A 25488-nucleotide genomic window follows, 5' to 3' on the forward strand; every position below is an offset into this window, starting at 1 on the left:
CCTGAGCCAGTGCAATGATAGTCTATCTGCTGTGGTGTGATCTTTCTTCTTTAAGTTCTTGACAAGCCTGACCGCATTATTCTGGATCACTTGGCAGCTAGATAAGTCCTTAGAAGAGGCCCACAACAACAGAGCGTTACCATAATCAAGCCGTGATAGAATAATGGCTCTCGCTTGTAAAGTAGGGTTTTCTATATTTTGCTTCAGTGTTTTTCAAAGAGTGATGAAGCAGTATGACATGGTATGCTATGCTTATGTTTGCCAGAAAATATATTTGCAAATAAAGTTTGTTTCTCAGTGACTTTGGAAGATGTGATATGAATGAGGGTGCATAGGAAATCCTAGTGTGAACCAAGCAGTATAACCCTACACTTGGCAACTATTATGGATGTGTGTGCGCTTTGTAGTTGTATATTAAGATGTTTTTGGTGACCCTATATTGGTGATTTTCTACTGTGCTAGAATTGTGGAAGTTTGAAATTATGAAGTGAAGAATTATGAATTATGAACACCTACCCACTTTGTGCCTAAGTGGGTAGGTGTTCATAGTATGTAGGACTTCTTTTTATACTGCAGGATATTCATGTCATTGTTGTCAGTAATTTAGAAATAATAATAAACAATAATATTTGTCATTTTTCCAATTTGCTTGCAAACGGTGTGCTTTGGGAGTACAGGAATCTATTTGGGTTCTATGCTATGTAATGCGATGTGTTGTTATGCAATGCACTGACATAGAGAGATGTAAAATGAATGGGGGTGCATAGTGGGTTGGGGAAACAGTAGTATGGATGAGTTTTGCTAACATGGTTTTCTGAGTCTGCTTAGGTCACATGGCTATTGCACGTTTAGTGCATTGGGGATGGGCAGTCAAGGGAGGACATACATTTTCATATGTAGTAGTGATTAGTTTGTCGGTGAAATGTAGCATAGTGGGTCTGGCTATTGACCCAATGAGAGTTGAATAGATACAAACAGGTGAGGCATGTGAGTTTACATGTTATTGGATGAGCAGGAAGGACAGACTAAATGGGTGTTAGCAGGATTATGGTTGTGAAAGAGCACAGTTATGTGAGTAGCAGTAGACTGAATGTTGTATATCTGGAGTTGACCTATAGTCCTTAAGCAGAGGTATGTGGGGTGTGAAAACTGGAGCTTGGTGGAGTAACTCAGTGCTAGTGCATTATTTTGCAGCTTTTTGTCTCTTGATACCTTTGTCATGAATGGTTTATGTATATATTACTTGTATTACGTGTATGCTTTATTAAGAATTGTTATGTTCGCCTCATCCACCTGCGTCACCAACAGGGAATGTGCATATAAAATCATGTTGAGGTGGTACTACCCACCCCTTAGACTTCATCACATGAACCTCCAAGTGGACTACTCCTGCTGGAGAGGATGTGGCCACCCAGGCTCCTTCTTCCACATTTGGTAGACATGACCGAAGATCCAGCGATGGAAATTATGTCTGGGAACCATCGCACAAATCACCGGAACAACAATCCCGTTGGATCCAGAGCCCGTCCTGTTGGGTGTCCTGAATGCCGCGGTCTACCCACGCTCTGGGAATAGAGCAGAACTACTGACCTAATGTCTGCTAGCTGGGAAAACAGTGCTGGCCCGTTATTGGAAGTCCCCGGACGGTCCTCCCTTGGCCCAGTGGTGGACAAAGCTATGGGACATTCTGATTGCGGAAAAGGTGACAGCGGCAAAAGCTGGAGAACACCTGGGCCCCGGTACTGGAATATGATCAGCGATCTCCCACCCTGACCTAAAAACCCATCAGAGCCGGTGGACCCTAAGGGACCAAGAAAACCCTGAATGAGACACATAGACAATGGGGCGAACAGTGGACGGCCCGGGGGAGGGAGGGTGGTCCCATCTCGGGAATGGTGGGGGGAGGGGACGAGTCTTGAAGGGAATGTTTGGGGATCAACGAGCCAAAGTTATTGTTCATGATATGTAATTGTCAACCTGCCTTGATTTTAAAATAAACAAATTTAAAAAAAAAAGAATTGTTATGTTATGTAAGAAATGGGTAGTGTCGGTGTATGAGATTAGCTCACTTTTCATTCATGTTTATCATTGAAAAATGAATGGTTGCGAGCACAGATATATTAGAAGTTGGCAAAGATAATGGCCAGTTAATGACATTCTATTAATTGTAAGTTACGTCGGGTATATGAGCTGTTCGGTTGTATTCCACATTAGTTAAGCAGTTAAAGGTATGATGTCGATAGGACATTTCTTTGTAGTGCAGGATTGTTGGTCGGGTTTCTCTGAGTTTGCAAGCATGTATATCCTCCTCAATGGGGTCGGAAGGTTCTCCCCAAGAGAACAGTATCGAAAAATGGGGTATAATGTGTGTAGTTTGCAGCATAGTTTCACAAAAGCAGTACCCTAAGAACATTTGTTTTTTGATGCAATAGAGTATTTTAAAGCAAGTTGTACTGCATATAGTTGTTACTGATATATTGTACAAAAAAAACTTCTTTATACTGTATTTGTCAATGTGGATCGTGGGTGCGTACGATGGGCATAGATGCTTTAACCATAAATGTCATCCTAAACAGTTCACTTGCTAATCACAGGCATCTAACAGACCATCCTGAAAAATTGATGCCTTTCCCTGGCTGTTATTATTGATGGATTGAACTCCTATGCTGGCTGCCCTCTGAGGTTTCTACGTAAGCAATATGCCCCGAGCGGCAGGGGGCATTACTGCCCCAGGGCCCATAGTTATAGGCCCGAGTGAAGCGAGGGCCTTAACGAAGGCCCCGGGGCATTACCAGTGTCGGTAATGCCCCCGCCGCGAGCGGCATATAGCTATTAGTACCCAGGCCTGCAAAAACTATGTGACCGGGGCACTAAAAGCTTTATTTTTTCCCGAAATGCTGCAGAGTTTCGGGAAAAAAAAGACGTCAAAGAAAATGGCTGCCATGGAAAGGGAAAATGTAGTCCGTTTTCCCTTTCCATGGCGGACATCGGGACCGGACGCTCTGCAAACAGAAGCATTTACAGCGTGTCCGCTCCCGAAAAAAAAGAAGGTAAGTGGGGTTGGGAGGGCGGAAGGGAGGGGAAAGAAAAAAAACAAAAAAAAAACATACCTTGGTCCCTGGCAGGGCACGATGGAAGTCCCCAACCGTGTGGAGACTCAGAGCGGGGATGGCCCCGCTCTGAGTCTTCACACGGCTGAAGGCTTTCATGGTCCCCCTCCGGGGACCAAGGCATAGAAGGTAAGTGGGATGGGAGGGCAGGGAGGGCAGGGAGGGAAGGGAGGTGGGAGGAGAGAGGGAGGGAAAAAAAAAGCCTTACCTCTGTCCCCGGCGAGGGGCGAAGGTATCCTGTCAGCCTTGGGGAGACTCAGAGCGGGGATGGCCCTGCTTCGAGCCTCCTCATTGGCTGAGGGGCTGCCACGCCTCCCGCCGGGGACAAAGGCCGTGGAATCCCCACAGAGGGATTCCCGGCCTGGTAACGACTCGGCGAGGGCCAATCAGAATGGCTCTTTCATTCTGATTGCGCCCTCGTCAGGTACTAATTTAGCATATGTGATGTTTCTGCTTCTGGTACGAGCATTACTGGAAGCAATGATACATTATTGGTTTTCTCAAATGCAAGTTTTTTGTGTTTTTACATCCAGTAAGTACTGTTACTGAATGTGTCGGGCCAAAGGTCTAATCATCCTGTACAACTCTCTTTACCACATATGGTATCAGTATTTACCAGATTGATTTTCTGCAGACATTTTATCACCATCATCTTTGAATAAAGCACTGAGTACATTATTTTCACCTCTCTTCATGAACAGGTGACAACATTCCTGAGAAGAATACTGCTGTAGTTGAAAGAGGATATGCCATCAGTAGTCTCCTTGCACTAACCAGAGCCGCGCTGCCCTAGCTGCACTAACTCAGATCATTTGTGCCCTGTTTTCCCCTTCCCCTCTCCCTCCCTCCTTTTCTCTTTGCACTCTGAATGACACAAGGACTAGTCTTGTCTTGTCTCCCCTCCCTTGTATTGTTGAGCCTAGAAACACTTGTGAACAGGTGTGTTATACATGACTTATAATATCATATCATTTGGGATGTTCTTGGGGATATATTTGATAATTGTAGGTCATATGATAACTGTTCACCTCCAATCAGACTTGTTGCATCACCCCCACTCTCACAAGCAGTCCCACTTGAGCCCTCCACCTTAAGCAGGTACTCACTCTTGAACCTCTCAGTCACTCCCTTGTCACTCTCTATGTTTCACTTACCAAGGAGACATGACATTTGTCCCATGTGTGCGGCCATGAATGCATCCAGGGTAATGTTTCACAGTACCATGAAGTCCTGTGTGGACGTAGGGAGCCTGGTAAAAAAGGGTGTGCAGATCATGTCTGCATAACATGTAATCTGTACATTTATGGTTTGCTATTGTTTACAGTTTGAAAGTGAGTGTCCCCCAAAAGGCATTGAAAACTCCCCAATGAGAGTGAATGATGGACATACCCCAGATGGGAATGAGACCAAGACCAAGTGCGAGTGAAGTTAAAAGGTAAACGTTTATCCAAACCAATGTAGGGCAAGCAGAGAACTCTGCAAACTCCGTGATCGCTCTTCCAAAACATTAGAAAATTCACATTATATTATAAACTCACGCCGTCTATGACATGTTCTATAGGGGATACATTAAGTTGCGGTCATTGGCCAAAGGGAACAGAACAGTATCCAGTCTGTAGGGGTGGTGCTCCCGGATTGGTTGGCACAGTGCTGGTTACTTCATGGAGCAAGTGGGTCAGCTGGGCTCACCTGGGTGAGATGCAGGGTCAGGCAAGATGTCCAAATCATGAAGATATACCCTATTTACCAATCTGCCCTTGTGACCACACATACCTTACACATAAGAGTTATATCACTAGACGTTTGACCTGAACAATGAAAGAGAGAATGCATGGGTCCGGGTGGTAGGATTACTCATAATATTATGGTGTCACATTCACCAATCATTCTGTTAGATCTCCTAAGGCAATTATTTATTGTTTGTTATTGTGAGAAGAATATATTGCCACACAGGGGGTCAGGGGTGAGCTGGGGTGATACACTTCATGAGGGGCATGCAATCTTACTTCAAGATTAAGAAGATGGGCTTACTGCCCATATTTCATTAACCGGAGTCTGGGGATGCAAGGCAAATTCATGGTAGCATCATGAGTTAAGGGGGCTGACGGGAGGGTGCATGCTTGGTGCAGGTTCTGCGGAAGGGATGAGAGGGTATTATTGTAGTATCACATCATTCACAGGTCTAAGGCTTAGAATCCCGGCCCGGTCAGATGGGGAGGGTAAGTGGGGGCTGTGCACGCAGTGGTACCTGAGAGGGGTGAGGGGAGAAAAGGCCCTGTAGCAAATTGGGCCGTACATTCTCTACGTTGTGAAGGGCACACAAAGACCGTGCATTCGAACGAGGTAGAAATAGGTTAGTGTGTGCATTGGTACCTTTGAAAAGTATGCAACCTTCTGCTTAAAATATGAAGTGCATAATTCAATGCTCAGAGGTTAAATATATGCTACAAAGAACACCCTATTATACAGTCGATAACCATTATATAAAACCATAAATATTGCAATACTTAATTGAATACATTTGAAATCGTACATTTTTAGGAGATCGAGTATATATATTAATATCATTCATTGCTTTGTGTATTGTGCAACAACCAGTAATCTTTGATTAGTAATGAAAGGCTTACACATAAACTTCATGGTTTTTGTGTGCGATCTGGGATGGGTGAGGACCTTCTTATTTCAATATGTACAATCAATCTCATGGACTTGAAGCAAAGTCATCGTCCCTTCAGATGGCTTAGCTGCATGGGTGAAACAGGGTGGCACACAGGCTTAGCATACAGGTCTGGCACTTCAAACGGGGAACAGGGTTGGGCGTTATCCACAGCATATGTCATAAATGCGGGGTCTGCGAGAAGACAGGACAAGTTTTATGGAGATAGCTTGTTTTTCTCAAACTTCAGCTTCAGCCCGGTCTTCTACATGTCAATGATGGACTGTGGAAGGTGAAAGATACAGTGTTTGCCATGTAACTAGTTCGCTCCTAGTCTCCCGTGAGAACAGGCCTGCAGCAGGGCCGCCGAGGGGAGGAGGGCGAGGAAAGCGCCAGGCTTGCTGTGCACGGTCAGGAGGCCTGAGATTGTTATTTTCAAAATAGAGTCTAAGTGTGTCACAAAATGGAGTCTGTACCATACTACAGGATGAGCCGTGCAGCCCCATGTGTCGACCCGCAGCCATCTCACATCCCGGGCCCCAGGTGCATAGATGGCTGCTGGGCGAGTCATAGGCTGCACGTTGGTGAGGAATGGACAGAGGGGGGCCCTAAAGACCTTTCCTCCCATGCAAGTTGTCAAAGACATGCTTCCTCCCAATGGGTGGCACACATGGCATATCGCACATGTGTGCAGCTCAGGAAACCATTGGTGTTTGGGAACTGGTCAATGATGTAAAATCGTCTTTTTATATCATCTGTTGCCCCTGGGATTTTAAGTAGCCATGTGTGCTGTTGCATGGTGTAGGGGGGCCATTACCATATTTGTCAGTATGTGAGGAAATGTTGGCTGTATCAGGTCATGCACCAATCCAACAGTGTATTGGGAGGAGCCTGTTTAAAACAATGGCATGTAGCTACCCACTTCAAATGGTGTGACATGGCAGTGTGTATATTTCTCTTGCATTCATGTTCTCTCTCAATGAGCTTGAGTATGTAGATGATGGTGGGTTGGTGCAGCTTTTACTCTGTTTGTCCCTATGGGAACAGTCTGACCCTGGGTATGTGTGGCCATCATGTTCTCCTCCTTACTTGCAGGGCCATCTGTTGCATGAATGTTATTACGTCTTTAATCAGTAGGGACAGCTCCACAAGATACAGCAGGAGGATTCCACTAGGTTGTATGGTACTCTGAGTCTTCTCCGAGGTGCAGGAAGGCTTGTCATGGCCATAGCGGGTCAAGTGGATGGACCTCTGCTTCCTTTCAGAGCACGTGCCAGTCAACCTTAGTGGTGGAGGTTATTTTGGTGGTTTAATGTGCTATATTTGTCATTGCAGGTAGACCAAATGGCTGATTTTCCAGCATCTGTTGTGTCAGGTTATCTACATTCTGTTTTTTTCCAAATCCTGTTTTCTCATTTATGGCATGTATTGGGTTTCGACATATCACACCCTTTTTTTCTGGATGTGGTGCGGATGTCAAATTATTATGACATGTAAGAAATGGGTAATGCAGTGTTTAAGATGTCAAATTAATGGGGGTGCATAGTGGGTTGGGGAAACAGTATTATTGTTGAGGTTTGTTAAGAAAGTTTTCTGGGGCAAGTTAGGGCATATGGCCATTGAAACTTTAGTAGAGTGGGGATGGACAGTGAAGGGAGGACATACAAGCTGATATCTGTTGATTAGCAGTAGTAGTTATATCTAGTTTGAAGGAGAAAGGCAGGATAGTGCATTAGGCTATTGTGTTATTATGCTGAAATGTGTGGAATCAGGAGAGGTAGTTAATTGTGCATGCTTTTTGTTGAGGATGGCTGAGGAGGAGTAATTAAATGGGTGCTGGGAGAAACAAGGGTGTGGTAGGGCCTAGTTATGTGAACACTGATATACTTAATGCTGTGTACTTGGAGTTGTCGTTTGAGTAGAGGTTTGTGAGATGTTTTATGGCGTTTCTAGGGGACTTAGCCATTGAAACTGTAGTGATAGTGGGGATGGGTAGAGGAGGGAGGGTGGACATGCTGATATGTTTTGTTGAATAGTAGTAGTAATTTTATTTTAGAGGTTCCTTTTTTAATTATGGCCACCAATTTGGAACCTTTTTTAATGTTTCCTGTCATATGAAAAGGGATCAAGTGGGTTTTTGATTGAAATCGTGGTGGTATATATTTTTTTATGGTGGGAGGCTAACACACTTTAGTTTATATCTTGTCAGGAATTTAAAAAAAGAAAATTATCTGCCCCCAGGAACATTCCCAGGGTGTGAATAACTATTACACTTGGGCTGATGGACAGACAGAGGCTTTTCTGTTCTGCAGCTTTGAGTGAGTGTCTTGTTTCGCTTGGACTTATAAATCCAGGGTTGGAGGGCAATTAAAGTCCACCTGCATCTTTTAGCCTGGGCTTGAAAGTTATATTTTATATTGAAAATATAAAGAAACACAATGCGTGAATGTAATCATTTCAAATTTTTCAAGAAAACAACAAAAACGAGCTATAAGAAATGGTTGTCTGCAGGAAAGTAGACTTAAACAGTATCATTTTTTTTAAAAGTAGTGAAAATGTTGATGTTGAAACAAGAGATATGCAACACAAAGTTTTGCTGGAATCGATAATATTTTTATTGAAAGTAAAAAAAAATAAAAAATGTTTCAAATGTGTTACGAGCTAGTAAAAAAAGAAAGATTTTTAGAAAAAAAGGTAGCAAATGTACTATCAATTTGAAACAGAGGAATAAGGATATATATAGGAAAATGTATCACTCGCAAGTTTTTACCAATCTTTGCAAAAGTGTGAAACCAAAGTCTAGGTATGTGGTAAAATGTTTTCTGAAAAAGAAAAAGTAGAAGTAATCATTAAGAAAGCTTTTGATATGAAAATAAAATTGTTTATTTTTGTATTAAATAAACTTAGGAAATTGCTTAAGGTGACTACATCATTCTATACAAATATACAAACAGTTCACGTGCTTACACGTGACAACTTTTGTGACATCTCTGGTAGAGAGTCGACACACTTCTCATACTGAAAGAATTTTTTAATGAGGACAGTTTCATTCAAGGAAAGAATGTTCCACTAGCTATTGATGAGAGTGGACGTAGCTATGAAGTCCGAAATGGTGTGATTTCTAAAAAGGGAGAAATCATACAGTGTAATAATACAGAAATGGAAAATGTAGGTCAATCAAATATGAAACGAAAGAAGGTATTGTGAGATATGGACTTTTTTGTGGAATATTGATGTTTTCTTGTTAAGTTTTAAAGAGATTTTTGCACAGCAATGATAATTTTCAAAGACAGATCAAGATGCTACAAAGAATAGATGACTGTGAAGTTTGTGAAAAAACAGGACTTTTGCGTCACTCTCTAGGTTGTCTTGATAAAAGTAGATGTAAGTGTCAGTTTCATCATATACGGATGCTGACTGCACATCATACTAAAATGAGATACCTTTTAGTTAAACTGTATGAGTGCAAAACACCAAATATGTTTTAAACCAAATACTTTTTGACTGGAACTGTAGAAAGTTTAGTTTCTACAATGCAAATGATAAATATGATACATACACGGATGGCGCTAAGGGATTACCGGCACCAGTAAGGGCACTGGTGCCAGTAATCCCTTGGCGCCATACTACGAGGTCCCTCAGTGGGTCCTGTCCTTAATGTGTGGCCAGACCACACGTTAAGGAAGGGACCCGTTGAAGGACTTCAGGGCAAATAATGGTACCGCTAATAGCGGTACCGTTATTTGCTCCTTCCCCATTCCCATTGAGCCCTATGGGGGCTCAAATGGAAATGGGGAAGGGCCTTGGTGAATGGGGAATTACCACCCGCCAACCTTGGAATGGGGCGGTAATTCCCCAATTCACCAAGCCGGAATTGGTAAAATACCGGCGGCAACCATGGTGCTACTAGCGCCATGGTTACCACCGTCCGTGTAATGAGGCCCTATGCGTACATAGATTAAACACTTACAGGAAGTCGAAATGATTATCCTATGCTTTCAAAGGATCAGATTTATCAACAGTATAAAAGAAGTATTGCAACGTTTGAGTTGTCTTCTACTGAAAGACATGACCTTGTTTGTGTATCTTGTCGACACACATTTTATAAGTCATTTTGTAAGTCTAAAGTGCAACTAGTGCATGTTGAGAACAAAATTAAACACACTGTAGAAGCTGTTTGGAAACAATGTTATCTGTATTTGTTTGTAGAAGAACAATTTGACACAAGCAAAGCACTTTATGTTTGTGGACATTGGGCCTCATTACGAGTAGCCCGGTAAAAGCGGGTTCATTACCGGCATGCTGGAATGAGTGGGTCCATGCTCGTATGAACCCGCTAATAGCGGGTGATTACGAGTGCGTGAGCACGCGCGTTCCCCCATGCCGGTAATGGCAATACTGCCATGCCGCTAAAGGGCCTCCAACTCCCCTATACCGGCATCGCGGGACCCACCCATAGCGGTATCGCCTCATACCAACCCCTAAATACCGGCACGGTAATACCACCATGGTAATACCGTGTTCGCAAAAAACAGACCCGGAAATTACGTCATCGCGCAGGAACGGGAAATGGGCCGGCGGCCATCTTTAAAAACACAATCAATTGCCATCCTCCCCAACCACCAGTCCATTTGTGTTGTGCTGTGGCAGAAAATAACCAGGATGTCCAAGGCAACCAGGAAGATGACCCCCAGGAAGCGCAAACAGCGTTTTTCAGACGCTGAGCTTAATATGCTCGCTGACACCCTGGCCCAGCATGCGGACACCATCAGGAGTACCGACATGAAGCATGCGTCCCAGACCAAAAAGAAGGAAGTCTGGCAAGAGGTCGCCCAGAGGGTGTCGGCAGTGGGAACCACCCCAAGGAGTGTGTGCGACTGTCCCAAGGGGTGGGATGACCTCCGCCTCAGGGTGAGGAAGATCCGGGCAGACAACAGGAGGGTTGCCATGGTGACAGGTGGGGGCCACACTCACCAGTGTAGCTGACGCCATGGGAGGAGACAGCCAGTACCTTCATAGATCCCGAGTCCATAGAGGGAATCGGAGAGCAGGAGTTGTGCGCCGCATCATCCCCAGAAGAAGGTGAGTGACCCATCACATCCCTGTACGGCAAACCATGATATGGCACAAGTGACGTGGAAGTGAGACTAGGCAAGGCAATGCATGCCCCAGGCCCACATCAACATATCCAGTCAAGAATGTGTGCCACACCCTGCCACACACAAATGCATGCTGAGTGCCAATCCCAATCCCAACACATGTGCAACATGACTCGACCGTGCCCATGTAACTCACCATACAGACACCATACCAATGCCATGCCACCAGTCATGCATTGATTGCCCACATGCCCCCTCAGAACAACAAATGCCACACCCCTGTAATAATTGGATGCTTGAATGTATGAACATATCACAGTGCAATAGATCATCGCTGCCATGTGACACCATCACTGATGACCTGCATCTCTTCTATCCCCCAGGCACCGATGAGGAAGATGGCAGGCAGGACAGGGGTGCAAGTGCATCTACTTCACGGCAAGGGATCAAGGCCACCGCCACCCCCATCCCCAGAAACTGCCCAGACCAACAGGTAGTGTGCCACACCGGGCAGAAACCCAGCAGGAAACACCTGCAGCCAGAGTCCAGCAGCAGCCACCCACAACAGTGGGAGGCGTTTCCTTTCCCGCTCCGCCAACCACCACGGACCTTGTGGATGCTGATGTGGAGAACGAGGGTGACACAGTTGTGTCCACCACACCCACCCCAAGCCCCATTACCAGCCTCCCCCCCACAGAGGCCGAGAGCAGCAACGATCCATGCCTCCACCACTCGGACCTCGGAGAGTCTGACATATGCCTCTTTGAGGAGGACTGTGCCCTGGACGTGGGCCCCACGCAAGTGCCATCCACCACCCTGCCTACCGCCACCCTGCCTACCACCACCCCGGTCACCAGCACTCCTGCTGCCAACGACTCCTTTGAGGCTCGGCCGTCGAGGGTTGAGGCACGACAGGAGTCAATGTTTGAACTAATGCGGCAACAAATTGCTGATGGTAATGACTCCATGAGGGCCATCACTACAGCCATCACCGCTAACACTGCTGCCGTTGAGGCCTCCACAACTGCCAGGAGGGAGTGTCTGGGGGCACTTACGCAAGCCCTGATGTCAAATCTGCCTCAAATGCAGCGCCCACACCTTGGGGCAGGCATGGGACCGGCCACTGACACCTCCACTGCCACAACCCCTTCGACCTCAGCCCAATGAAGCCCCATACGGATGACGCGGAGGAGTGCACAGCGCTTGGACATGGCACCCCCGGATCCCAAAATAGCAAAGAAATAGAGTGTGCAGACAATGCCGTTGGACAAATGGACGTTGGTCAAGGGAACAGTGTTTGGTGTACATTTGGGGACATTTGGGGTTTGTAGGGTGGGTGAGGGAGTTCACTGGGGTATTTTTGGGGTTTGTAGGGTGGGTGAGGGAGTTCACTGGGGTATTTTTGGGGTTTGTAGGGTGGGTGTGAGGGGAATGTTTCCATTATCACGTTTCTGAAAAATACACCCGTTGTTTGCAAGAAAACCAATGGCTGGACATACTTCATTTTGTGCATGTACATTTAATGTGTGATGGTGTAGAGTGGCGAACTTCAAACAAAACAAGTGTGAATGTCCACATGCAGCCAGTGTGTCACTGGCACATTACTTTCATGGTCCCTGCATTTCAGAAGTATTCGTGGATTAGTGCTTGGCGTACAGCAAGGCCATCCCGTGCATCACGTACTGGCAGGGGGGCTCCTTCGCCTCCGTCTCCATCCCCTTCATCCTCACCCGGCCCATGCATGTCAATGTCAGGTGGCAGTGGTACATTCATCCGGACGCACATGTTGTGCAGCATGACACAGGCCATGGTGATCTTTGCCACCTTCTCAGGCCTATATAGGAGTGCATCACCAGACCTGCTCAGGCAGCTGAACCGTGCCTTCAAAAGGCCAAAGACCACACGGGTACGAGTGTGCACACGATTGTACTCCTCTTCATGGCTGTTCTATGGGTTACTGACACAGGGGTAAGTAGCAATGGCCTCAAGGGATATCCTCCATCACCTGAAAGCAGATACAAATAGGTGTGTGTCACTCTGAACTGCCACCTTCAGGGAGCACAGTCATGGCAGCAGCTATTTGGTGTGGGCATGCACATGTCCCTGTTCGTATACAAAATAGTCACCTAGATGCAATGTATACTGTAATGAGGTGTGGTACACTGGATGGGGTTAAATAGATGATGCAGGGTGTAATCATGCATGCTGAGGCAGATGTGCTGTGGTAGTGCGACAATGTTTAGCCTCCAATTCAAGCTGTATATTCTTCACTATGCATGGTCACACTAGCCACATTGCCACAGTTGCCATCCTGTTCAGTCATGCATTGCTTGCCATCACCATGGTGGCCTGGTTGTGCCTCTTACTTGTTGTCATCCATATGCATTATTCGTGATATGTGGTCCAGTGATGTGTCATGTTCCGTTTGGCTGGTTCAGGTGAGGAGTGTTTAGCTCTGCATGCATTCTCCACTCACTGGCTATTGCCACCCAGGTGCACTATTCCCCCCCCTTTCCCACCCAGGTGCAGTAGCCCCCCCTTCTGCATCCGCACACATCAGTACCCCACAGCACAACCATGGGACAGTTGTGCAACTCACCAAGCAGCCAGGCACATGGTCCAGCATGTCGCTCCATGTGACGGGGAAGCGTGGAGTTGCGCAGTACCATGGCATCATGTGTGGATCCAGGAAATCGGGCGCAGCAATGGGCGATGATCTTGCTGGAGTCACACACCATTTGCACATTGATGGAGTGGTATTGCTTGTGATTGCGGTACACCGCCTCTATGGCATGGGGGACTACCAATTCAACATGGGTGCAGTCGATGGCACCAACACAATTGGGCATGCCTGCCAGTGCATGGAAGCCTACTTTGGTTTCGGCTATCTCCTGGGCAGTCCGTGGTAGGGATATGTGGGTGCTTGCGTGCTTCAGGAGGGCATCCAGCACTTGGTTCAGCATGCGTTAAAATAGTGGTTGTGAAATGCCATGCAGCTGGCCCACTGTGTGTTGGTAGGTGCCTGTGGCCAGGAAGTGTAGCACAGACATCACCTTTAGTAGTGGGGGGATGGCAGTGTGTATTTCTATGTGGCTGGCAATGTTGTTCTGTATCATGTCCACTATGGTGGTGGTGTCACGGTCCAACCGGTACAGGGTGTGGATCTGCTTATGGGGTTAGGTTAAATATGCTGGGTCTGGTGCGAGGGATTGGTGGCTGCCTACGAGGCACTGGTGGCTGCGCTGGTGGTAATTGCTGGGCCTGTCTCACAATCCTTCTCCTCCTGCGTCTCCTCTGTGCTGCCTGTTGTTGCTGCTGTAGTTGTTGTTGTTGTTGTTGTTGCTGTAGTTGTAGCAGTATAGGCATGTCCTCCAGCGCCATGATTGCAACAACTAGTAGTAGCATTTTGGTGTAGGAAGGGCTGTGGTGTGTAGGTGTGCTCCTTTTGTACTGGCCCAGTCTACATTGCCTCCACCTGTGTGGAGGGGGGTGTGGTGTGTGGGTGTGCTCAGTTTATACTGGCCCAGCCTCCATTGACTCCACCTGTGGGGATTGTGTGTACCTGTGGCAGCTGCCTTGTATCCTGATTGCTGTTTGCGGGGGGTCCGCGATGCCTGTATGGCCGGCATCGTGCAGCCCGTGATTACCGGCTTCGCGATGCCAGTATTTGCATGTCTGCGTAGGTTGGGATTTCCCCCTATTACCGGCTTGCCGGTATTTGCTCCCTGAAGGGGCACGTGTATGCGCCTATGCCGCTTTTAGCGGCACCGTTATTTAGGGTGCCGATAATACCGGGTTTGCGGTCAGAATGCAACGGGACGGTAAACGATGCCGGTATTACGATACCGGCATTGTTTTTGCCTTACCGGGCAACCTCGTAATGAGGCCCTATTGTGTTGGATATTATAGTAGTATAACTTTATTCTGAGGACAGGCAACCATAAAAGTACAATTTAGAATACAAAACATAAAAAGACAATATTGTATTAATGTCTACATTAATCTCTGTAAGTAAAAACATTCGGATTAAAATAAACATACAATGATAAAACCACTGACCACTTCTGAGAACCACAACGTACAGACGTCCCACCTGGGCTACTGCTTTCCCATTTTTTTGGTCCTAATAGATCCCAGCAATCTATTCTTGAATGCAGCTCTTAAGAATTTTGAGACCAGTAACACATGTTCAGGGAGGGTGCAGCATTTCAGGGGTTGGATGACTAAGGGGGTTGGGATGTGTGCGAGGTGGTTCCAAACCGGGGCTAGCCAACGCCTCCTTTCCAGAGAGTGGGCTTTGCAAAAAAAGAAGAGATGTGCCTCAACCTCATGCCCTCCTTGGTATAGGGGACATGCGGGTGAGGAACAAGGCCCACACTTCCACTTAGAAGACTCATTGGCCAATGGGAGTATGCCCAATCAGAACTTTCACAAACCAAGATTTTAGTTTTGCTGAAATACAGAGGCCCAAATATACCTATGACCCTCAGGCGTCCTTAAGCAGCAGGTAAGCCCTCGCTTTTTTCCCCTTTAGGCAGTTATCAGGCATCTTAAACCAAACCCATTCTCTAAAATAAAAAATTTCTTTTTGTGGGGTCACTCCAAAGATCCCCCAATCCAATATTAAAGAGTATATTTCTTACATGCTTAAACCAGGGAAGTTTGCGTGAACCTCCTCCAAGCCCTCCCTAAACAAGGCTAGAGCTTCATTGTTCCAAATGCGCAGCCAGTAAGACACTGGCTGCATCATAATGGCATATTGGATCTCAATGAGATTGGGGTCGATGGCGCATTGCATGGTAGGCCCGGCAATGCTTTCAAAATGTTTTTTCTGCTGTCTGAATCGTGGTACAATCATTTGCTCCCATAGATTAGCACCATATATTATCCCCGGGATGTCTGGGCCTGGTAATTCTTTAGGAGCACCGAAAGAGCCTCGCCCTCCAGTCTTGTCACCAGGTTTCTAATAAGGCCACACTGGCACAAATGCGCAAAAATGAAGACCTTGCTATCTGATCCTGCCATTTCAAATTATTGGAGAAGGTCAGCCCCAGGTATGTGTATGAGTCAAAGGATTCCAAGGGCTGGCCATTCAGGTTAAAGTTTGCCCATGCTCAGGCCTTTTTCCCAACACCACCCACGTGCATGGTTTTTGTTTTGGAAAGATTGATTCTTAGGCCCTTTCAAGAGCAAAGTTTATGAAAAACATCCAGTTGGTTTTGCAGGCCAACCGGAGTCTTTGAGAGCAGAACTGCATAGTCCGCAAACAACAACAGGCTCCATTTTCTATTGGCTAACATTGGGGTGTCTCTCACAGCTTCTAAAAAGCTAGGGACCAGACTATTGATGTATAATAGCAGAGGCGCCAGAATGCTGCCCTGTCTAACCCCTACAACTATGGATACTGGATTAGTTAGCTCTCCAAACCCCCAGCTTATCTGTGCCGTGTTCCCAGAATACAATGTCTTAATAGCATTACCCATGGAAGGTGGAATACCTAGTCCCTCTAGCATGGCCCAAAGAGAATTCCTCGGGACCGTGTGGAAGGCCACCTGTAGGTCCACAAATGCAGATGTAGACCTTGTGAGTTGAGAAGCACTTATTTCCGACATAGGCGGTCAACCTCATAGCCTGGTCTACCGTAGAAATCCCGGCTCTAAATCTTGCTTGCACATCAGAAAGGATACCTTCACTTGCAACCCAATTCTCCAGACGGTGCAAAAGCACCCTGGAGTAAAGTTTTGCCAGTGATATTATAATAAAACACGTATTCCACCAAGAAGTGTCTTAAACAATAGGGTAGTGCCTGATATCCCTCTTGTGCTTAAAAAATTGAACATGTTTGAAGTGATTGTATTGCAAACTTTTCATCCTTTTCAAGTTACCGTTAGACTGCAAACCAAGATGTCAAATCTGCCTAAGAAGTCATTAGTGCAAGATGTGAGAGGCAAAGTTATCTATTTACCCCTGAATTTTGAAGAAAATGTTAATACTCTAGGAGTGAAGTGTGACATTGCAGATTATTTGTTTGTTTTAGTAAATGATGTTGCCAATAAAGATAAGATTATTTGGCAACAGTTTATAGATATTGAAAAAGTGAAAAATGCATTGGTATTTCTATTGGAGCACAATGATTTATACAAAGTCAGTGTGACTGTACCAGACATATCTATGCTTGATGTTGAGTCAACAAACAAAAGCAGTGCAGGTCAGTTTCAGCGTCTATCTGCTGCACAAGAGAATAGTTTGTGTGAACATTACACTATACATCCTTTTACACTCACATGAAGTCATGGGCGACAGTTTAGAATTGTATCAAATGAAAGAAATGAAAGGTGCACCAATTATTATCTGGAAAAAGACATTAGAAGCCTTTGTTTTCCTATGATTTTTCCAACTTGTAGTGGAGGGAGATTGGATGATCGGAAGGTACAAATCTCTGCTTCAGAATATCATTGCACAAGAATGTATTCAGAAGATTCACGATTCAGCACCAATGTTGAATATATTTTCACTTATTGTATGTAAGTGAATTTTCAACATTATGTTATGCTGTTGCTCATACACTTCAGACCAGAACTAGATTTCAAAATTTTAGAGGGCAAACTTACAAATATTCTTGCTACAATGAGAGGAACTAAAGAATATTGGTATAGGAGACACTCTGAGGTTAGATGCATGTTCAGAAACTTGGGATCTCCAACCTGGTTTGTGACTTTAATTTGCGCTGAGTATGGTTGGGATGATCTTGCAGTGTGGATTCAGGAAACTAATGCAGAGAAAGACAACATATAACACATGACACCAGGAGAATTGTGTTCTATGAACCCTGTAAGTGTATCGTGGTTTTTTCATCACAGATTTTTAGCCATGTTACACTTCATATGTAAAAAAGAAAATGGTCCACTAGGCCCTATACAACATTTCCTTTGGAGGAAAGAGTACCAGGCACATGGGGCTCTACATATACATATGCTATTGCAGATTAAAGATGCTCCTCAATTTGGTAAGGAAAGTGATGGCTGTGTGATGGAGTTCATTGAAAAATATGTTACCTTTTCTTTTCCAGCTCAGCACGTGAATGCTGATCTATGGAACAAGGTGGAAAGGTTTCAAAAGCATTCATGTGGAAAGTACTGTCAAAGAAAATACAGACCTAAAGACAAGTAGTACACTCAGTGCAGATTTGGCTTTCCAAGGCTTGTGACACCAGTTGCTTGAGTGAATAGTTTAATGTCATCTGTTCGACACCATGTTACTTTACTGTTAAGTCACAGAGAAATTCCTATAATTTAAAAAGAAATAAGGAATGCCAATTTATTAATGATTAAAATACTGTCATTGCTCAGCTATGGAATGCAAATACTGATGTACAGTTAATTGCGTATAATTAAACAGCTGTTGCCCGTTATGTTACAGCATACATGACAAAAACAGAAAAAAGCAATGCAGCTGAAGTATGGGCAGATTTATCATTGGATAAAAGTCTGAGTCAGAAACATGTAAGCTTTGGTTTTAAGATGCTTTCTCATACAGAGTGTGGTAGCTAGGAAGCTGCAGATCGGCTAACTAGTCTGCCTCTGTATGGACATAGCGTTAATGTAGTTTGGTTAAGTCTTGGACGAGCTTGTGCTAGAAATCGGGTATTGAAGCCTTTGACTGAAATTGAGCAGTTAGCATGTTCATCACCTTATGGCCACTATGATAAGTGTGTAAAGTATACATCCGCTTTTCATTTCAGGAGCTCTTCCCAATATGTTAATGTAGTTTTCCACATGATGCTAAAACATATTGGGCCTCATTACGACCCAGGCGGTAAGTTACCGCCTGGGCCGTGACTTTACCACCATGGCGTAAACTATGTTTACGCCATGGTGGTTGGCGGACTTACCGCCCCATTCCGACCTTGGCGGGGCGGTAAGTCCCCAATCCCCATTTACCCTTCCCCATTCCCATAATGGGAGTGGGGAAGGCGTTAATTACGCCACCGTAAATTACGGTGGCGTAATTAACTCCATGGTCCCTTAGCGCCATGGATTTTAACACCTGCTCAAAGCAGGTGTTAAGTCCGCCATGGCGCTAAGGGACCTCGTACTCAGGCGGTAAGGGTCGGCGCTGTTAACGCCGCCGTAAAACCCTTACCGCCTGAGTCGTAATGAGGCCCAAAGTATAAAATTGTATTTTATTTTATTTGAAAGAATATTTTGCTTTTCCATTAATGCCTCTGTCTGCACCTATTTTTTAAATCAATTTTATGAAATGTATCAAATGTAAAGTATCCATTCTGGATCATTTTGAAAGGCTTGCCTTATCTTTATGGAAAACAAGTAAACACATAGAATATCTCCACCTGTTTGAGACGTCTATCTTGCTTTTAGACAGGAAGAAAAGCGTCTGCTTTACTTGACCATTTCTCAGACCACTTATTTTCCAGGTATGAAAAGTTGTTGTTGCTATTTGCATCACAACTATATTTACCATTGAAAACATTCTGCTTCACCCTTCTTCTGTGCTCTTCGTTACATATGTGATGTTGCTTAAGTAAGCTGCAGATGTTGTCTTATGACAGAGGCATGTTATACAGGGTGCAGGGGCTTTGCAATGGCTTCTCCTCTTCCTCTCATGTAACAAAGCACAATGAATGAAACTCTAACGAGGATTTCTGCAGTCAGACTGCACTTGTCTCCAGAACTTCATGCCGGAGCACCACGGTACGCTGTGCTGAAATAGAAAAGTCACCTCCTCTTCCTCTCACATAACACAAGGCAGGTCTCCAAAAGCACACAGATTGAAACTCCAACAAGGATTTCTGCAGTGAGCCTGCACTTGTCCCCAGCACTTCGCGCTGTTTACTTCTTAATGCTGCTGGAAAAAAAAGATAAAGGAGTGATGCATAATAAGAAGCTTACATGACATAAAAGAGTAATATTTACAGCTCTAGCAAGCATTGTGTGTGTGCTGCACTACCCAGGTGGGTGGGGTCAGACTGTTATGCAGGAGGGTCCAGTGAGCTAAAATGTAACTATAGACCTTCCTGAGTGGGGTACACCCCATACAAATCAAGTTATTTTAATCATGTTTTTGTCTGTAGCGCTGCTGCCACGCGTGTGTATATAAATGTACAATAGCTATGTTGCAGTGCATTATAATATATTCTTGAACTAATATTTAAAAAAATGTTTAAAATCCGGGATCACTCTCAATAGGGGTTTTGCATGGTGTGGTGGATAGGCATGTACTTAATGAAAGGTTTAAACTCGTGAAGGTTTGGGTTATGTTAGTTATGTGCGACACAAATAGTGCTTGGTTGAACTGCGTATGTTCGTTAAATGCCATTAAAAAATACCTAAGAGATTGATGGGTAACGCATGCTGATGATGTAAATCACAAGCCAGCAGACTAACCATCAAGGGAGATTGCATGCCAAAAAAGTAGTACTCTTTTAAGAGGTCATTTTCTCCAACTGCAACCGAAAGAAGAGGCATTAAGCAGGAGGCGGTGAGTAGCTGTGTGTGTGTATACATACTGTAGGTGTGCTGTGCGGCCGGTGTTCTGAGGAAACTGACGTGTGTTTACCTTTTGTAAAGTCATGGGGTGAAAATAGTAAGGTTGTGTGTGTTGGCAGGCCGCTCCTCTGTTTATGTGTTTGAAAACCCCGCAGATGTCGGCCCGTCACGCTGCTACTCGCTTTAACAGCATCTGACAGGCTGGAAAAAACGGAGTTTTGCAATTGGCAGTGTGGAGATTTTTCTGACAGCGAAGGCATAAATATAACTCATGCATTCAGCTCAAGTTTACATGGGGTTGAATTAATTCTTTTTTTTTTTTTTTTTAAAGGTTTGCAAATAGCCATGGTAAAGAGGTGTGTGTTTGGCTGGTTCTTGATCTCACAGATGTGAGTGTTATTTGGTTTACCCTTTAAACACCATTTGTAAAAATAAAGATGTAACTGTGTACGGAAAATCATGTGCATTGCAGTCCTCTCTTCCTGCTTTTATAGTACATGCACGTCATGTTTTGCATGCCATCCGAACCTTCGAACACAGCATGGCCAGTTCTGATCTGGTCAGCTAAAGGGCATTAGAAGCCTTGGAATGTTGGCCGACCTATCAGCGCGAACGGAACACGTGTTGTATATGCTGGTGCAAGTCCGTGTTTCCTGTATTCTCTTTCCGACATATTTACTTCTCATGTGCTCTTTCCAGGGTTCTCTGCTTACCACACCCACTCCTTCCTCCTTGCCCCTTCTACTGCCTTTAGAACTTGCCTCTTCCAGGTCCCTCCCCTTACGCAATGCCGCCTCTTCGTTCTGTCTCCAGCTAGCAGCTCTCCTTGCAGTATCCCAGCGCATCTCTCCACGGCCCTGGCCTGCTCTCTGTGTCTCTTGTCCACTCTTACGCATGCGCCATTCACTGAGCTCCTTGCATTTGGAGTTGTTAATGTTTCCTGTCATCCTCATACACTCTGCCTCACAGGGGCTCTACGAAACATACATTTCGGGGGCGAGGGCTAACCCTTCAAATGTTGGGAGAGGCACTAACTTCAGAGATGGTGGGGAAGGGGCAAATTTATTTGTGTGGGGGGAATACTTATTTGTGTGGGGACATCTAACTTCTTTACACCTTCTAATGAGACTATTCTGTTGCAACTTCAATGTTACAAGCAGTTAACTCACTCCTTTAAGTCTGAAAGCAACCATTTAAGGACAGCTGTGAGAATGAGCGGTCTGTTGTCCCCTCTCTACCCTTCAAATCACTCCCTTGGCATGCAAGTACTAACCCCACATCACGATTTCAATTGCCTAAAAACAGTGAAATGCTTTACGTTTGTAATTGCGGGCGCCACCTTAAGCCCGGTCAGCTTAATGGTGTTGCGCCACTGCCGCATGATGCACTTTGGGTCGGTGGAGCGTTACCAACCAGTATGGCTGGGCTATCATCACCTAATTATAACATTAGAATGAGAAAGTGCCGCACTTGCTAAAGTTTGCAGCAATTTGTCTTGCACACACATAATATTATCCCACACCTGCAGTTTCTTTTCTCAAATACAGTTCGTAAACCATTTTAGATATCACTTCTGATGCAGTACTCACTCTGGCTTTCCGGAAACTTCAAATCATTTCAACCCCTGCTCTCAAAACTATACTGCCTGCTTTGGATAATATTTTGAAGAATGTGGTGGCAGCTTTTAATATCCTAAATACCCTAATTCTTATCAATGTGTCAGCAGTCTTAAAGACCTCAGCTTAGGCGACCAGGGCATGGAAAGCTAGCTCAGATGTAGGTGCAACATGGGACAGCTGCCATATCTGGCGGAAAGGCGCTACTTCCGCTCTCTGACATCAGGCTTAGGCCGCCCTTGGCAGAGTCAGCACAGGCAGATGAAAACACGTCTTATAGTTTAGAACATCCTCAGCCTATGACCGCCATTGTTTGCATGCCAGAGGCACTGCAGACCTCCCGTATCGGAGCAGGCAGGCAGTGGCGCAATAACAAATGGAGGCCCACACGGGAAACACGTCCCGTCTCAACTCCAATACTTTATTAAACTGGTGACCTCCCGTCCCACACGTCACATCCATTGTCATGCCCCCATCCCTAGCCCTGCCTCCTACACATAACACAATGTGACACCTCCCACCTTCTTAAACTATACCACAAAACCTTAACCAATTTCCTGAATGAGTGTTGCGGGCTTGAACTTGGTCCAGACAGGCCGCCCTGCCCTTGGCAGGACCGGATCTCTTTCAGGCGGGCAAGGATCTGGATTTTGCCACTTTCCATCAGACGCCTCCACGTTCCCTAGTTACATGTCTTCCGAGTCCTCAGGCCGAGCACTTAGGTGGGGAGACACCACCTTCATCATTCTTCCCTTGGCATTCTCTAAAATGGGAAATATTGCGTGGGACTGTTCTTCCTTCATTGTCTGGTATCATGATCATGGTGCCCTCCATCTGCATGACTGTGCGAATCCTCAGGGTGAACCTGGGGTCGTCTTTCCTGACTTGAGCCTGTCACATCACCACCTTGTCTCCTATGGCAAGAGTTATTTCCCTTGCACCCAGGGCTGGTCTTACACCAGATTGCACCCCAGGCAGGAAGCATCATTGGCACCCCCCTATTCATCAGAATGCGGCCCTTCTCCCACGACTGGCACACGTCACTCCCAAACTACACCTCTGTTGTGTGACAAAACCCCTCCTCAATATGAATAAATAATTGCTATATAAATGAAGCTAGTTTCATTACATTGTAATTCAAGTACTTTACAGAAGAATTGTAGTGTAAAAACACAGTGGTTGCTGCCCAAGTAAATGTTTTTTCTGTCACCTGCTCTTAGGGAAGGCCTTTCCTGAATGCAGTTTCAAACTGTCCGTACTGGCACAATGCGGGGTCTGAGGGCCACTGCTATCTATCTGTGGGCACCACTATTATCTGGGGTAAATCTTGGGGACAAGGGCTGCCTTTGCGAGCTCGGTGGCCACTGGCTAGACAAGTATCAACGGACCAATGCAGGCACCACTACTTGTGGGTACAGCACTTTTGGCACCAAACCAATAAATGCCCAAAAGCGCTGGCTTAGCATCTTACTGTTGGGCAGTTTTTTGGGGGGGCCAAAACGTGTCTGTTTAAATATACCATCAAATGCACAATACGTCACAACGCCACCCCCCCTAGATAAATAGCACTCCAAATGTCTGTCCTCAAAAGTATCTAAAAGAAATTTAGCGATTGTGGCTCACTTTTCATTGGCGCCCGGACACATTTAAATCCCGGCCCAACCTGGCCTGCGCGGTCTTATTTTCCTTGGCTCGTTGTAGAGTGGGTATTGTTGGTGACTTAGAAGAACCCCCACTATGACCACTGACACCCGTGATGAAAACCCAGCTATGTACAGCAGCAACACAGGGGGATGAGGGAGAAAGAAAGAGAGAAAGAGAGAAAGAGAGAAAGAAAGAAAGAAAGAAAGAAAGAAAGAAAGAAAGAAAGAAAGAAAGAAAGAAAGAAAGAAAGAAAGAAAGAAAGAAAGAAAGAAAGAAAGAAAGAAAGAAAGAAAGAAATCTGCCTGCCCTTTCACACCTGTTTTGCTGCATCTCGGACAGATGTCCCCCCAAGTGCCTTACAGTAACTGTTACCTCACAAACTGCCATACCAAAGACCCCCGCCCAAGGCTCCCTCATGCTTGAACATAATCAAGCAGAGTTGACTGGCATGTTGGCCGAGTTGGAGGTGTGAAGCTCAAGAGGAGGCTGAGTTTGTTGAGTGTGAGTCGATGCTTGGTATACCGCACGCATAGAGTAGTGTGAGGTGGGTGATAGGGGTGAGAGGCACAGGGTCCCCGCAGAGTGATAGTGTCAAGGAACTAGACTGGCTTACAGGGAACCACTTGAGAGATATTAGCACTGGGTCACTGCTGTTTTCACAATTTATGACATTGAGTTGTGAATATTATCGACAGAGTTGTCGTTGTTGTACTCGTCATCATTGCAACCAATTAAGCGGTGACAATTTCAGGAGATTTTGCCACAGGTTGAGTACTTGGTACGTATTGAGGTGCCAATAAATCGGTCGGCCAGTCACTCTTCGACACTAACATTCACGATCTGCGGGGTAACGTGATGGGGCTAGGGCTAGTCATACGAGGGTACAGGGTGCAGAGGACCCCAGACTGGTGTGCAGTATGGCTGAACCTGTTTCAGGAGCTCTTACAAACTTTCTTTTCTGAATGTACTTAGGGGCTGGTCTGCAGTCCCACTGGCATTTCTGTATATCGTTTTATCATGCATTAAGTGTGTCCACGTCTGGTTTTCCAAAAATCTAATCACTTGTTATGTTTTCAAGGTGGGGGTCAGCTCTCCATACATTGGATCCATATCATTTACTACAAACACCACAATATTGCCCAAAAAGCGCAATTATTTTTTTCCATGGCACTCCGTTCTGATGTTGCGCGGAGACCCCCAATTGATCACAGAATGCATGCAATAAGAGCCGATGTCTCGGGAGGAGGGCCAAAGTGCTCACCTTGGAAGCAAAACGTCGGTGCTTAGAACCTCTGGGTATTTAAGCGAGTTATAAATAACCTATCATATTATATGTAATATGACATATACAAAATAGCTTATGCTTCAGGACTGCATAACGCCTCTCCACCATCAGCATTGAAATGTATGTGATATTACACAATGCACTAGTGCAGATAGCCCACTGGCGAGAGAGCGGAGGAATGCGATAGTAAAGCGGATAAAAGAAGGGAATTTAAAGGAAAATAAATAGGATTTGCAGAGATGGAAAGAGAAAGTGGGCCGGAGAGGGAATCAGAGTCCAGAAAGAAAATGAGGGTGTCTGCAGTCCGTGAACATCAATCATCATTCACCCCCCTCCGATCAATGCTTTCTACCATTCCCTCCTGCCACTGTTCAACTTAATTACCGCTGGGCGCTGGGAAAGTAGGTCAGCCTGCCCGCTCGCCTCGCTGCCCCCCGCCCAAACACTTACCTGCGCGCAGGGTTGCACCGCACGTTGCACGACCCACTCCTCTTTTGCAAAAAGAGGGTTTTTCAACCGCATTGCCGTCGCCAAAGCCAGCAGCCCCCAATCCCAAACCGTGTCAGAGTAGC

This window comes from Ambystoma mexicanum, chromosome 7q, assembly GCF_040938575.1.
Source record: "Ambystoma mexicanum isolate Mex_15411 chromosome 7q, UKY_AmexF1_1, whole genome shotgun sequence".
NCBI classification, from domain to species: Eukaryota; Metazoa; Chordata; class Amphibia; order Caudata; family Ambystomatidae; genus Ambystoma; species Ambystoma mexicanum.